General features: G+C 35.5%; 1 protein-coding gene across 1 annotated transcript in view; it reads right to left on the minus strand.

Annotated features, from left to right (window-relative positions):
* Positions 1 to 15,214, minus strand: part of LOC107557582 (ras-specific guanine nucleotide-releasing factor RalGPS1-like) — a 149,793-nt gene extending 134,579 nt beyond the window's left edge. Inside the window, exon 1 of the mRNA XM_016241057.1 lies at positions 14,960 to 15,214. The gene's annotated coding sequence lies outside the window, so the exon portion shown is untranslated. The remainder of the gene's footprint in view (positions 1 to 14,959) is intronic.
* Between the last annotated feature and the right edge of the window lie 2,166 nt (positions 15,215 to 17,380).

The following is a 17,380-nucleotide window of genomic DNA, read 5'->3' on the forward strand; positions in this document are numbered from 1 at the left end:
AGTATAGTGTGATATAGTATAGTATAGTGTGGTATAGTCTAGTATAGTATAGTAAAGCATAATGGGGTGTATAGTATAGTATAATGGGTTGTATATTATAGTACAGTGTGATATAGTATAGTACAGTGTGATATAGTATAGTATAGTGTGATATAGTATAGTATAGTGTGGTATAGTCTAGTATAGTATAGTAAAGCATAATGGGGTGTATATTATAGTATAGTATAGTGTGGTATAGTATAGTCTCGGAATTGATTTGGGTTAAAGCTAAGAGTACTTTTATTCAATATTTTATTCTATTGTCTATATTATACTTCTATAATGTTCTCTTTTTATGAAGGTCACATTAAATCTATCTCGGAAACTTCAGTTATTTACTAATAAACTTTATTTATTTAACTTATTACTTATGTTAAACCTTTATTTATTTAGCTGCTTTTCTAATTATTTTTAAGAAAGTATGGTAATCTAAATATTGAGATAAACCATATCAATATTTGAATTGCATCAATCAGTTTATATCAAAATGTATTTATAATCAGTGTTTACACATCACAACCGTCACTTCCACCACAATAAACATTTTTGAAATATCACAAGTTTACTTGGTTGCAGTGGTGGATGAAATATATTTGTATTTATATTTTTTTGAGTACAGCTGTACTTTATTGGAGTAGTTTTATTTTGGGAAACCTTTATTTTGTCTTCACTACATTCCAAGTGCATTATATTTCGTAAAAAACTTGTTATTCATTAATTCGAGCAGAAGAAATATCGACACCCAATCTGAGAAATGTCCAGTTAGTAACAAGACACTGTTTTTATAATGAATCCGTTCACTACATTAGGTAAAAACCATAAAACTGAACTTTCATTACTTTCTGACACCAAGCAGATACGTGCAGACACATGCACACCAGTGACACATATTCAGTGTTCAGACTTGATCTGTCCAGTCACAGTGAGGTAAAAAGAAGGTAAGCAAGAAATAACAGACAGGTTTTTGATTCAGGATGCTGATCAGGTGTTACAGAGCAGTAAGCAGCGGTGCCTTTAACAAAGTTACAGTATATTTCAATATAAAAGACAGACACATGTCCCCTCCATTGTGTGTTAGTTGTCCCCTTTATCTTCAATCACACCCCTTTTTGTCACCCTCAATCTCTTTAATTATCCCTCATCTCTCTCTCACGTCCATTAAAGCTGCTGTGAGGTGCTGTAATTACACGGCTCAGTCTGAAGCGCTAAACTCACTCCAGGATCCTCACAGACACTACTGCACTGTAAAAAATGACAGTGAATTTAACGGTAAAATACTGTAAAAATGCTACAGTAAAAACCTGTTAAATGGTTAACGGTAAATTCCCCTACTATATACGGTGAAAAACTGTATTGGACATTAATTTTACAGTAGTATACCATTTTTGGAAGTGAAAAAGACTGTATAATTAACAGTGAATAACCGTAAATTGACATTCCCATAATTCCCTGCGTTACATTTCACATTTGATGTTTTTTTGTTAAAATAACTGTTTCTTAGTTTTTTCTTATCAGTTTTGTATATTAGGGTTGTGTTGTGTGTTACACCTAATGTTGTTAAATGAATGTTTATTGCATTATTTCAGTGTCATGTGTGTTACCATGATGGTGTTTAGTGTTTGTGTGAATGACACTGTGCACCTTCTATACATGTTATTATCTAAAAGCTGCTTGTGATGGGCTTTGGTTCATCATGTGACTTTCTCATCACCACCTGCTTTTGGTGGTTATCAGTGTATTACAAAGATACAAAACAGATTTCAGTACTTCAATAAGGTTGGTATTTTAACATTATATTAGTTAATGAAATTACAGTATTTAATTGTAAATTTAAGTTAAAACCTAAAACGTTGCTACCGTATTTTTTACGGTAAAATTCCGCCAACCACAGCTGCTGGTTTTTTTACCATAAATTTTAAGGATTTTTTTTTACAGTGTGCGAGTATTCAGCAATACAGACATTTTGGCCAATACTGAAAGTTGGAACAGCATGCATAAAAAGTATCTTATGGCTCATATGATATTGAAATGTTTATAAATATGACTGATACCAATACAGACTCAATCCAGACTGCACGCTAAGGATGAAAGTTTAGTGTTCAGATAGCATACTTGATGGAACTGCACATTCAAATGACTCAGACATGACTTAAAAAAAAACAAAAACTAGTATCGCCCAAAACAGGCTTAAGTAACTCAGACACAACACAGTAACTCTACAAAACCAGTTTATCAGGTAGAAAGACAGCACATTTTTTTTCTGTATTATTCAGAGCTTGTGAATGAGAACCTCAAATAGGAAAACACAAATATTTGTCAGTCTTTTAAGAACCGTTTTTGGTCAAATTCTATGGCAGCATCAAACTTATATTTTTATGGATAAGGTAATCCCACAATGCAGTGCTGCTGCAGAGACGTGCTGACTTTACAGATTAGCTCTTTTATTCAGAAGGCGGGGCTTCCTTCGATAGAGCGGCCATATTGAGCATTGCGTTTTTCCCCGTTCAAAACTATAAGAGTGACATGTCTTGGCAGGCACGTCAACCTGTGCAGAGCACATGCCCTTTTTGCACTTACACTCCAAAGTGCCCTTTTTTTTGGTGTGTTTTTTTTTTAAATTCTTCTTCAATAAATCAATGCTATTGGTCACACTTTACGTCTGTTTGTCTGTTTTACAAATATTTAGCCAATGAAAGGTATTAAAAAGAGCTTGTGACTAAATCTTGTTGGCTTCGCTCAAACTGTCAGTAAAACCTCATAACTCTCTGTCTTGACTGAATGAACTGAAGTTCCACAGCAGCTGAACGAAGTCTTGCAAGGGTAAATGAAGATCTTGTTGTTTGAACAAGTACAGCATTTTACGCTTTACGGAAGAAACACTACGTCTATAAAGGCTCATATTTTATGTATTTAAGGTCTGAAACATGTGGGACCGGAGAGAGAGTGCTAGCATTTGCTATCCAATCATAGACAATAGCCTACACTTAAATAGCTTGTGCATACAGTATCATTTCATCTTTTATAAAATGAGTTTTTGGCCCAAATGTATTTTACAACAGGAAAAAACTGAGCGCCCATATAGCTACAACAAACTTTGTAACCTGATATAAACGTAATGTGATATAAACGCCGTTTTAATGACGGACAAAATGCACATTTGCACACATTCGCAGGTCAAAAACCCCATAACTGCATTTGAGTTTGACAAAGTGATCCTCGTCACCTAGGTAAAATATATTTCTAAGAAATATCTTCCTTGATTTATGATTGCTGATACACTTAATTTATTAACATTTAATCATAGGCTATTATACGGTCACATGGCTAATGCTTGTTTACGCTGTTAATATGCACGTATTAGCTAGCTAGCTAATTTTTGAATCTAGTATTCTATACTCTCCGCTCGTCTTCACATGTATAAACGTAGTAATGTTGTAGTAACTAAAAAAAACATTACAGAATCAAATCACTGGAGAGAAGAGCTCTAGCACAATTCAAACTTTTCACCGCAACTGTACTTTTCACAATATTTTATTGTTTCATTGCTGGCTTATTTTAGGGAAAGTATAGTGAATAAGAGACCTTCAAGAGAGCAACATCACTGGTCCTACACAGTATCAAGTTTTTAACCAGGTAGGCGGATACATGTTGGATATGCTATAGTAACGGTATGGCTATAGTTTCTTATAACCTCTTATTTTGACTGGAATTGTGTTGGACATAATTATTTTAATTATATTACGGCAAAAATACTTTACTCATTGCTTTACCTTACCCTCTTCTCAATGACATACATAAACATGTTAACCAAATAATTATATAATTTGTCATTGGGGAGGGGCGCCCTTTTTCAGTTTCAGCACATGCCCCTCACAAGGTCTGTGCATGGCCCTGCGTCTTGGGTATTTTATAGACTTTGTCCTACATGACTAGAGAAAAGAGAGAAAAATGGCTGTGACATTATTGCCTTTTGTCAAAAAGTTAAGAAAACTTGAATGCCCACAATGCACTGGGTTTGAGCGAGGATGCAAAAATACATCAAAAGTTTGCAGGATGATGCAAAATTGTCAATTTCTTGACAAAAAAAAGGGATATCAGAATGCAGATAACATTTACACATTACTGACACTGTAACAATACAAAACTATTTGAAAACTTGCAAAGTTGGCGTTAAAACATTCTAAAATTTAAATGAAAATGCAAAATGTTGCCTTGGCAACTACTGTAACTGCAGTGTGCAAGTTTGTGCTGCTTTAATATCACTGATCTACATCTGCATCACGCATGTGAGTTTCACTCGGATGAGAGCAGGAAACTCAAGCACTGTCATCCGCAGTAATTTTCCCTAGTCAGCAGTGAGAATGAACTCTTAACTTTACAGGTCAAGTTCAGCTCTAGAATGTGCATGCATATTAGCTAGAGCTCAACCGATATATAGTTTTGCCGATATTATCGGCCGATATGAGCCGATATGAGAAATTTCATATCTGTGTCATATTCGCCGATACCGACAATGTGTTTATGTATGTATATTCTGTTTATGTATATACTGTATTCTAGGGCTGCACGATAAATCGAAATGGAATCGAGATCGCGATTCGACAGAAGCTGCGATTGTCATGCGTATCTTTCAGTGAAGCACTGTTCTGTGATCAGCAGTAAATCTCCATCCAAAGGCCAGAGGGCGCTCTCGCGCTGAAACTCCAAATATGCCTCGCAGAAGAAACCCAGAAAATGCCTATCGCTGCAGCTGAATAAACAGAAGATTCAACTGCTTTCACTGATTCAACGTGACTAATAAACACACGACTACGGCAATATACGGTTTATCTGAGTTCTTCATTATTATAATTTTCATTAAAAAAAGTGAAAAAAAATTATATTTATAATGCAATGCCTTTATAACTGCTTAAATACTATGAAATATGTTGCGTGCCTTATTCTGTGTAAGAAGCCACATCATCTCTCAGAAGGATTTATTTCAAACACTCGACTGACGTTATGAAAGTGAGTTTGGAATAAAAATATGTTATTAAATGTGGTATTTTCACATGCTTTCAGATGGAGCAGCATTTACTTCACAGAGCTGTAGTTCACTGAGAAGCTATGTAAACAGCTGTAATTATCGCGAACGATTTCTTCGATTTCATAATCGCGCAATAAAATCATCTGCAATTTGTTTGCGTAACTTGTCAGTGAACTACGGCTATGTGTAGTAAATTCTGCTCCATCTGAAAGCATGTGATGATGATTTCCTGCTGATTACAGAACCGGCTTTACTAACAAAATGCGCATGACAATCGCATTCGGTTAATCGTGCAGCCCTACTGCATTCCATATATAGTACCAGTCAAATGTTTGGACACACGAATGGGAAAGTGTCCAAACTTTTGACTGGTATTGTACTATAATATACACAAAGAATATCGGACGAGATATCGATATCAGTCTATTTTTACTCCCTAATATCGGTATCGGCCCCAAAAAACCCATATCGGTTGGGCTCTAATAGTAGCTTGACCGATCCAGAAAACAAATACCCTAAACATTTACTATAACCAAGAACAAACCCGCATATTGAGCACTGAAAACCAGATGGATGATAGTATGACACATGATAATATGAAATCACAATTTGACATTAAAAGGCGTCCACCCTCAATGGAGATATTTACAGCAGAACTGATGTTTGCATTTTTTATCCCAGGGATCATACTTGGCAACAAAGCACTTTTTTCTCATCCCTCCCACAATCCTCGTCTCCAAGGGACCATCGTCATGGCAACAGCAAACCACTTGGAATGTGGGCCGGCTGGCTGTGGTTGTGAGTTTCTGAATGAGCTTTGACGGTTGCCGGGGGAAACTGAACCCTGAACGCAGTAGGGATACTTCACCCTGGATGTCATACTTGGAGAAAGTTTTAGCATAGACGCCCTAAAAGAATATGTAAGGGAAAATGTGCAGTCAGGAGGTCATTATGGGAAATCTGACAGGGTGATCAGGACCGCGACATGGAGCAGAGCTGTTTTATATCACCCTGAAGTGGTTTATTTAGCAATAATGACAGCCTGACTATATTCCACACAGCGAATTAAATTATATATATATATATATATATATATACACACACACAAGTTTAGCAATCATTAAAGGGGTCATATGATGCTGCTAAAAAGAACATTATTTTGTGTATGTGGTGTAATGAAATGTGTTTATGCGGTTTAAGGTTAAAAAAACACATTATTTTCCACATACTGTACATTATTGTTTCTCCTCTATGCCCTGCCTTTTTGAAACACGTCGATTTTTACAAAGCTCATCGGTCTGAAAAAGCGAGGTGTGCTGTGATTGGCCAGCTATCCAGTGTGTTGTGATTGGCCGAATACCTCAAGCGTGAGACAGAAATGTTACGCCCTCACATACTGTTGATGCCGTGTCCGGCCGGAGCGACGAGACAAAAACATTAAAACCCATTATAAACGAGGCATTTGTTGCATCCAGTGGGGACATAATTACTGATTATAATGACTTATACTGTCTTTTTACGCATTGCGTTGCATTGCATCGTGCCGCGTAAACATAAAACCCTGTCTGCATTTGTGATCAGATAAATGACAAACAACAAGTGCTACACCACACTGCCCAAAACTCGCGTTTGAATCATCAGTGGCAAATGATAAAAGAAAACGTACTCACGTAAGTAAGAACTGCCGGAATTTTAGTCTAACGCTACTCTCCCAGGATGAGTAAACAGTCCTCCATAAAATGTGCCGGCGATCCACAGCACTAAGTTGATGTATTTCCTCAGCGTCCAGCACATATCAGCTCTAGGCATGACGAACCATATATCGTACTCTTTTGGAAGACCAAACAAAGTAGTTTCGCTTTCACAACGAAGCACACAGCGTCTTCACGACACGGCAACAATACTACAGCGAGAATAAAAGTTGCGCCTTCTTTCTTTGCGTGAACATTTGGGCGGCGTTATGCAAATCTTCCCACATAGTGATGTAGACATGGGGGGAAGGGTTAGAACGAGGCGTTTTAGGTAGGCGTGGCTGACTCTGAACTTTTATAAAGAATATCTCTTTGGATTTGAGACTTTAGTCTTTGCAACTTTACAGATCTTCTTTATGCACCAAGAGCTTGTAACACTCCAAAGAGAAAGGAAAAAATGAAATCGCATCATATGACCCCTTAAAGGCTAAATATTAAAGCACAGAATAAGAAGAAGAATGAAACACTGCATAAGCAGACTGTAAATGAATTGTGGTTTGTGTTAAAACCTATTAAACTTGTTAACTGAAATAAAGTTGAAATCAAATAAAATAGAAATATTAGATGGAAATCTTAAACTTAAATGAAAATTATAAATGTTATCTTGGAAACGAACTGAAATAAGTTTAAGTGCTAAAATGACTAAAACAGAAACAAAAAATAGAAATGTTGCTTTGGCAACAAACTGAAATAAATGTAAGTGCTAAAATTACTATAACAGAAATAAAAACAAATAGAAATGTTGCCTTGGCAACTGATTGAAATAAATGAATTTAAGCACTGCTAAAATTACAAAAACTGGAAAAAACGGAAATATAAAATATAATTGTAAACATAATATTCTAAAAATATAATAAAAATTACAAAAGCACATAAAAATAAAGTAAAAAACATGAAAATTTGAAAAAACTAAACTCTAGTTCAAAATATTAATATTGTATATAAAGAATGCACATACTGTATGTCTGCATATTACATCAGATGGTGAGGATAAGCATTGTGTTCATTCTAACTGCTGATTGAGCAATAGGTACAAACCAAGGACCAGGTGTGAAGCTGTGAAGATAAAAGTAGAAGAAAAAAAATCCCTGAGCTAATCAAATGTCTGAGTACTGATGGAGTCAGACTGAGGCGGTGGACTCGTCCTCAGATGCACCGCAGAGCTGATCTGAGATTCGGTGCATGACATCAGTGCAGCCACGAGCACACTCAGCGTTTCTAATGGATCGAATGTCATATAACACGCAAGAACAAGCATCAAGGGAGTTAGAGGGGAAAACAGGAGAACAGCGAGGTGAAAATGAGAAGGAGAGAGAGAGAGAGAGAGAAAGTTGATTATGACACTCAGTGGGCAGGACAGAATGATGAAAAACATCACTTTCAGAATTTCAAAAAGCTGTCATTGGGGCAGTAGCCTGTCAAAAGATACTAATATGTAATATTTAGATACTAATATGTATACTTTAGGTACTAATATATACCTTTAAGGTACTAAAATGCACTTTTTAGGGTAAATAAGGTACAGCTTTTGTACCTTTTTTTCTGAGAGTGATGGAGTAATATGAAAATGCAGAGCAGGACATGTTCCAAACAAAGCTAAGGTGAGGAAAACTTAAGTGCTGTTCTTACAGGCAACAAAAAGTGTAATTGTTTAGCTGCACAATCTAGAATTCAATTCAATGCATCATATCATAGTTTTCAAAGAGCTTTGAAATGGAATTTATGAATTTATGTACACTACTGTTCTAAAGTTTAAGGGTCAGTGAGAGTTGGCAAGGATGGATTAAATTGATCAAAAGTGACAGTAAAGACATGCTTTCATTGAACTTTCTATTCATCAAAGAATTGTACAAACCTGATGGTTTCCACAAAGATATCAAGCAGCACAACTGTTTTTAACATTGACAACAATCAGAAATGATTATTGAGCAGCAGATCAGAAAATTATTATGATTTCTGAAGGATCATGTGACACTGAAGACTGGAGCAATGATGCTGAAAATTCAGCTTTAATCACAGGAATAAATTACATTTTACAATATTTTACAATAGAAAACAATTATTTGAAATTGTAATAATATTTCACAATATTTCTGTTTTACTGTATTTTTGACAAAAAAAATGCAGCCTTTGTTAGCTTATAAGAGACTTTCAAAATCTTTCTAATGGTAGTTTATATATTTTTATAAAATTAGTTTTACCGTTTTGGGTCATTTATCAAACGATCAAACGAACTGTGGCACTGTTTTTGTTCTGATGTTACACTGATTAATTTGCTATAATAATTTGATATTTTGGTTTCTGTCAAATTCCACACATATTTTCACTTTTTCATTTTTATTTGTAAAGTGTGTAATCGCAAACTTTTTTTAAAATTTCAATTCTACAAAAAAAAAAAAACTATTGCACATTTAAAATGACTCACAGCATGATAAAACGGTCACACGACAGGGCTGCTATTATAACCAGAATAGCAGAACTGACCAGGTGGTCGTGTCTCAAATGTCTCACACATGCTCGCTCATACAAAAATACAGCCACAGAAAGAGATATTTGGGTCCGAATCTAATATTTCATACACTACGATCTGCCCTTTGATAACAGATGCTGTGTATTTTTAATGCTGTGTGGCTCTGAGGGTGAGAACTTAATCTATACAGGCTCCCCTTTGAGCTGACAGCTCGATGCCTAAAAATAGCAGCGCAGCGGGCCAAAAAGCACAAATAAAACAGACAAATATCAATTCAAGCAGCAAATAGTTAAACCTACTGATGTGTGTTTTTTAAATAGCCGAAACCAATACTGACTGGGAGCTGAACACTGAAAGAAAGTTCTTGATCACTGATCTCCGAATCGCTGTTCCTATTACGCATGTTTTTTTAAAGCATTAATTAGACAGCATGTGTTAACAGTGTTGCTGGCAGTTTCTGGGCACATGCTGATCCAGACTGGAGGAGTCTTATGTAACATTAGGCCTATTATTACGGCACTATATAATTATGAGCACTGAAACCAGCTGAGTTTGTTAACAAATGCTGTCAGGATTCTTCATCAGAGTTATGTTAATGCTATCATATACCCTCTTCAGAGGAGGCCATGACACTGAACGACTGTTTATTCAGATGGTTTGTGGTTTGTACTGCAAGCAGAAGATGGTCAGACCGGATTTTAGGGACTTACTGTACAATCTGGAAAGATCAACATCTTACTTACACTTCCTCTTTAAGTTCCAAGCTGTTTTACAGATTAAAGTTTACTCCAAACTGCACTTCCAAGTTTACCTTGTTCTTTAAAATGCATGTTTGTAATGTCTGTAAGCTTTTTTAAAAGTCTCATACTCAGCCACTGAGGCTGAATTTATTCGATCAAAACTCAAGTAAAAGAAATATAAGAAATATTATTACAATTTAAAATAACTTTTCTATGTGAATATATTGTAAAATGTAGTTTATTTCTGTGATCAAAGCTGAATTTTCAGCATCATTACTCCAGTCTTCAGTGTCACATGATCTTCAGAAATCATTTTAATATGCTGATTTGCTGCTCAAGAAACATTTCTGATTATTATCGGTGCAGAAAAAAAGATGCATACATGAAAAAAAAATCTGTTGACAGCAACATAAAAGAACAACAACCAGGCCTTAAAGTACACTACATCTGTCAATGATGCTTAGTAGAGTAAATGCAGATATTAAAGTTCAGAAATGACAGTGGGTGCTACATGATGAGAGATATAAATACAGTCTTGTGAACATGACCTGCTGGCAGAAGTTTCCCGATCAATGCTCGTGTAATGTCAGACGTACAGACAGCTGCAGGGGGCCGGGACGCCCTCATTTACCCCCCACTGCACGACTGCAACTCTACAGACAGAGAGAGAACTCGAACATCTCAAGATGTACAAATATGTGCTCTGACATAACTGCACACATATGAGCATGTACTTTTCCTTCCTGGTGAAATGAGAAACACCTGTTTTTATGCTGGAACTGCTAATATGCGCAACTTGATGACCAACCAGTTTTTCATTACACAGTTTAAAGATTCACTTAAAGGAATAGTTCACCCAAAAAAATGAAAATTTGCTACAGATGTACTCATGCTCAGGCCGTCCAAGATGTAGATGAGTTTGTTTCTTCATCAGATTTGGAGAAATGAAGCATTCCATCAGTGTCTCAGCAATGGATGCTCTGAAGTGAATGGGTGCCGTCAGAATGAGAGTCCAAACAGCTGATAAAAACATCACAATAATCCACAAGTAATCCACACCACTCCAGTCCATCAGTTAACATCTCGTGATGCCAAAAGCTGCGTGTTTGTAAGAAACAAATCCATCAAGATGCTTTTAATTTCAAACCGTTGCTTCTGGCAAATCAGAGTTCATAATCCATAATAAATTAATCTCTGTTGTCTCTCACATTAAAATCCTCCAAGCTCCAACATATTTGTTTAGAGCTGTTTTGGACTGTTTTGGTTTGTTAATGTTGCTTGGTCTGTGCAGCTTTCTCTCCTGATTCAGATGAGACAACTTTTTGCACTGGAGAAAGAAACACTATGGATAGAGGACTTGTATTTTTGCCAGAAGCAATAGTTTAAAGTTAGAAATTATGAATTAGTTTATTGCTAACACAGCTTTTGGCTTCACAAGATGTTAACTGATGGACTGGAGTGGTGTGGATTACTTCTGGATTATTGGGATGTTTTTATCAGCTGTTTGGACTCTCATTCTGACGGCACCCATTCACTGCAGAGGATCCATTGCTGAGAAAGTGATGCAATGCTACATTTCTCCAAATCTGTTCTGATGAAAAAAAAAAACTCATCTCTTGGATGGCCCGAGGGTATACATTTTCAGCATATTTTCATTTTTGTGTGAACTATTCCTTTAATATCCTGTTGTTTATACAATGTCATTGGTTTCTCTAGTTTCACTTTCACAAACATTTGTGCACAAACAAAACAGAGGCGCACACTGCTTACAAAATATATACAATGACTTTGATAATACTTAGAATTAGAAGTGCACATGTCATGTGGATGACTTTTATAGTGTTTTTCACCGTTTCTGGAGCTTAAAACTGCTAGTTTCAGTTATGTAATATTGTTAAAATATAACTATTGTTGTTAGCGTTCAATGGAAGAACAGGTTTGAACCAACATGAGAGTTTGTATATAATGACAGAATCTGCCTTTTTAGGTGTACTACTATGAACCATTCTAGGGGAAAAAAAGCTGCTCATGACAAGGCTATTCAGGTTTGTCCTGCACGGTCAACTAAACCCGCGTTCATGTGGCGTAGTAGCAGATGCCACAACACACGGCAGCTCAAATGCTGAATACTACACCGGTTCCTGAACTGAGGAATGCTCTGGATCTCAGCCATCAGGAATAAGCACCTGGACTGAGCAGGGCTGCTGAATTCCTTCTCACTTACTCCAAGTTTCATCCTGATCAATTACACACATCTCACATTGCCTCCACCGCAAGAGCATGAATTGCATATCAAGCATTATAACAGACACTGCATCTCAGCATCTGAGAAACAATGCCTTTTCCAGCAACAAAGAGCTGCTTTGATACTGAAATGACCTAAATCTTTACAATGGAACACTTGAACAGAGCAACCAGACATATGCGGTTTATAATTTTTTTTTTGAAAACATTTTCATTCAAAGAGGCATGTGGCATATGAAAACATTTAAACAATATCTCTGAAAACATAAAACAATATCAGAAATGTTTAATATGATATAATAAGAAAAAATGTCAAATATGAAATAAGATATAATAATGTCATTATTAATAAAAAATAAATGATATATATATACACATTTTATATTTAGATAAATGTCTTCACATATATATATATATATATATGTGTGGCATCATTAAATAGATATCTTACAAAATAAAAAAATATATATTTTAAATCAATAATTACATTATCATTTTTAAATGTATTTAAATATATTATTAACATTATTAACTACATTTCTTATAAAAAAAAATTGTAACAAACAATCAACAATAACCCTCGCACACCTGGAGGTGATCGATAGGTGCATAGGAAAAAAAAACTAAAAATAAAAGAAGAAATATCCTGCACAATGTGAATATATTTGCAAGTGAGGATAGTGTGCGGGACGTTACATGAATAATTTTAATATTATTACTTACATATTTATTTTTATTTTATTTGTATTATATTATTATTATTATTAACTAAATCAACAAATATTTACAGTAGAAAAGCAATCAAATAAATTCCCCTCTACCCTTCTTAAGAAATACCAAAATATAAAACTATATATATATATATATTAAATATAAAAATATAAAGCATTTATGCTTTCAGAGATATTACAATAATAATAATAATAATACATTTTATTTATAATGCCCTTTTCTTACACCCAAAGCTAGGGTTGCCAACTATTCCGTATAATACGGAATTGTCCCGTATTTAAGGCATATGCCGTATGACCATCTAGACCAGGGATCCTCAAATCTGGCCCACTAAATCCACTTTCCTGCAGAGTTTAGCTCTAACCCTAATCAAACACACCTGAGCAAGCTAATCAATGTCTTCAGGATCATACGAAAATCACAGGTAGCTGAGTTTGATCAGAGTTGGAGCTAAACTCTGCAGCGCATTGGCCCTCCAGGGCAAGATTTGAGGAACCCTGACCTAGACCATACGAATAACAAACTCTAAATACGTCTGCGTTTCAACTTCAGCAAATCAGTTTGAGCGAATGCTCAATTTACATTTAATGGATGTAGGGTGAGAAAGAGTATAAGGTTATTGCACATATTTGTATTGCACAATGGGAGAACTGTTCATGAGATAGATTGCCTATGGCCTATATACTGCCGTACAAAAGTTTGGGATCAGTAAGATTTTTAATGGTTTTTTTTTTTTTTTTTTAAAGAGGTTTCTTATGCTCATCAAGCCTGCATTTATTTGATCAAAAATACAGAAAAAAATTTAATTTTGTGAAATAGCCTATTATTGCAATTTAACATAACAGTTTTCTATTTATACTTAATTTATTCCTGTGACGCAAAGCTGAATTTTCAGCATCATTACTCAGGTCTTCAGTGTCACACGATCTTCAGAAATCATGATTATAATATGCTGATTTATAATCAGTGTTGGAAACAGTTGTGCCTTATTCTTGTTTGGGACCAGTGATATTTTTTCAGGATTCCTTGAAAAAGAACAGTATGTATTCAAAATAAAAATTCTGTGTTAAATATACACTACTATTCAAAAGTTTGAGGTCAGTACATTTTTTTTTTTTTTTTAAAGACACCTTTAGCATACTTTTATTCAGCAAGGATGTGTTAAATGTATAAAAAGTGATATTGTTAGAAATATTTCTATTTGGAATAAATTCTGTTCTTTTTAACTTTTTGTTTTATGTGTGGAACACGGGTTCCAAAAAAAAAAAAAATAGCAGCACAAATTTCAACACTGATAATAAATCAGCATAAGAATGATTTCTGAAGGATCATGTGACACTGAAGACTGGAGCAATGATGCTGAAAAATCAGTGCTGCGTCACAGAAATCAATTCTATTTTAAAGTATAATAAAGTAGGAAACCAATATTAGAAATTGCAATAATATTTAACAAGATTACAGTTTTTTCTGTATTTTTGATCAAATATATACAGCCTTGATGAGATGAGACTCCATAAAAAAAAAAAAAAACATTATATAAAAGAGATATATATCAGATATACATAATAGGTCTGTGTGTGTGTGTGTGTGTCCCTTATTTTTCTATGAAAAACCACGATTCTCCCTTTTTTTCCTTTTCTGAAGTTGGCAACCCTACCCAAAGCGCCACAGTAAACCAGTAACACAAGAGCTAACAACACCACACCACATGCAAATACTCACTATTAATACTAAATTATGCAAAACGACATATTACAAAACAAAGTATTTCTTTATAACTGCCTCAGAGACATTAGCAAACAACGTGTCCATTGCAGATGACAGGAACGAGCTGCTGTCTCTCGGGATTTAGGGCTGTAACCTTTCACCTTTACTGACCCGTCTGAATGAATGTCGTGCACACTGCTCCTAATCAATACTCCATCAAATCAATCAAGTCCAAATCTGCTCTGCCTACCTTTCATCTCCGTACTGCATGATCCTGGATCAGTCAGAAGAAATAATCACGTTTTGCCTCCAGTCATCATCCATTAAACGGGCTCAACTGCGCGTATGATACAATTCGGTGCGTCGGGTTATTATTCCGGGGCGTCAGGGCGATGTTATGTGTTCATAAATGTAAAGACATGTGTACACAAACACGGCAGAGATACACAAATAACACACTGCCAAAACAAACGAAACATTCATGGGCAGGAAGTGTCAGGTAGAGTCCTTTGATCTAATGGACAGGTCAACTGCCCAATCACATGCGTTATACGCACATTCAACCCCGCCCACCATGGAGCGCTAGCCAATCGCGTTGAAGCACCAAGCCTGTGTGAATTTGAAGTGGACGCGCAGGTGCATCTGAGCAACAGTGATGTCGTCCTCTGTAGCATTTAACCAATCTTATGATAGACTTAACTAAATTACATGCTTACAAATCTAAAAAATAATGTATCTATTTTTATGATGATATTTAGGCTAAGTCAACTTTATAGGCAGCACGTGAACGCCAGACACCCCTTAACTATAAAAATAAAAAAAAATCTGTTTTTAAGTATTTATGTGTATTTATGTCTTCCTTTCAGTTATTTGCTTATATACATACACACATATATATATATATATATATATACCTACATGCATCTATCTATGTGTGTGTATACAGTACACACACGTATCTCTCTCTCTCTCACTTTCTGTGTGTATATAGATATATATAAATTTTAAACGACAGTATTTGATCATAGAACCAATTATGTGAGTTGAGACTGCCATCTACTGTCTGAAACCGGGAATTAAAAGGTCGTTGCAACTCAAACACAAAATTAATTGATCTTCTTGCAACAACCCAGGATCTCCAGTACAAATAAAACATTTATTGCTAAACACATTTTTATACAAATCTCACACATTTTCACAAAGTTCTTCTATAAGAAGAGAAAACAACAGAAGTGTAAGTGGGAATTGGTGCCATCTGGAAAGAAAGGTTTTCTGATAAACAGTCCTGTTGAGGTAGTGATCCGTCCAACATCCTAAAGCTCTTAAGAAAATGTGGTCACTTGAGAATATATACTTGAGAAAATATATTTTTATATAACCGTTTCCAATTAAAATGGTTACAATTTTCAATTGTAACAAATCAACAATATACATATATATACAGTGGGTACGGAAAGTATTCAGACCCCCTTAAATTTTTCAATCTTTGTTATATTGCAGCCATTTGCTAAAATCATTTAAGTTAATTTTTTTTCCTCATTAATGTACACACAGCACCCCATATTGACAGAAAAACACAGAATTGTTGACATTTTTGCAGATTTATTAAAAAAGAAAAACTGAAATATCACATGGTCCTAAGTATTCAGACCCTTTGCTCAGTATTTAGTAGAAGCACCCTTTTGATCTAATACAGCCATGAGTCTTTTTGGGAAAGATGCAACAAGTTTTTCACACCTGGATTTGGGGATCCTCTGCCATTCCTCCTTGCAGATCCTCTCCAGTTCTGTCAGGTTGGATGGTAAACGTTGGTGGACAGCCATTTTTAGGTCTCTCCAGAGATGCTCAATTGGGTTTAACTCAGGGCTCTGGCTGGGCCATTCAAGAACAGTCACAGAGTTGTTGTGAAGCCACTCCTTCATTATTTTAGCTGTGTGCTTAGGGTCATTGTCTTGTTGGAAGGTAAACCTTCAGCCCAGTCTGAGGTCCTGAGCACTCTGGAGAAAGTTTTCGTCCAGGATATCCCTGTACTTGGCCGCATTCATCTTTCCCTCAATTGCAACCAGTCGTCCTGTCCCTGCAGCTGAAAAACACCCCCACAGCATGATGCTGCCACCACCATGCTTCACTGTTGGGACTGTATTGGACAGGTGATGAGCAGTGCCTGGTTTTCTCCACACATACCACTTAGAATTAAGTATATAAGAGATTGTAATACAGCAAATAATAACATTAATATTCATCCCAGTGTTATCTATGTGTTAAGCAGGAAAATCACCATCATCATCCTCTATACAGTATTCATCTAATTTAATAAATGACAACAAATGTGGCTTTCAGCCTGTAATAGACCTTGTCATGTAATTAATAAAATAATGTGTATAATAATAATAATAATAATTTGCATAAGAGCCACTATATTCCCTGCCAAAAATGTACCGTGGTTTTCGCCCAAATACTATAGTAACACAGTCACTATATAGCAAATGTCAGAAAGCCTTTGAAAGCGTTTTACATTGACAGCAGGAGGTAAATTGTACTTTATTGGTTTCCGTGGCCACATTTTTGTAAGGAATTCCGGATATGGTGAAACGCAAATGAAAACATTCAAGTATAAGAGATTGCAAAACCCACAAAGACATCATTTCTGGCAATACAATCTCCCACATGG

The sequence above is a fragment of the Sinocyclocheilus grahami genome, unplaced genomic scaffold, assembly GCF_001515645.1.
Source record: "Sinocyclocheilus grahami isolate Dianchi unplaced genomic scaffold, SAMN03320097.WGS_v1.1 scaffold609.1, whole genome shotgun sequence".
NCBI lineage: Eukaryota > Metazoa > Chordata > Actinopteri > Cypriniformes > Cyprinidae > Sinocyclocheilus > Sinocyclocheilus grahami.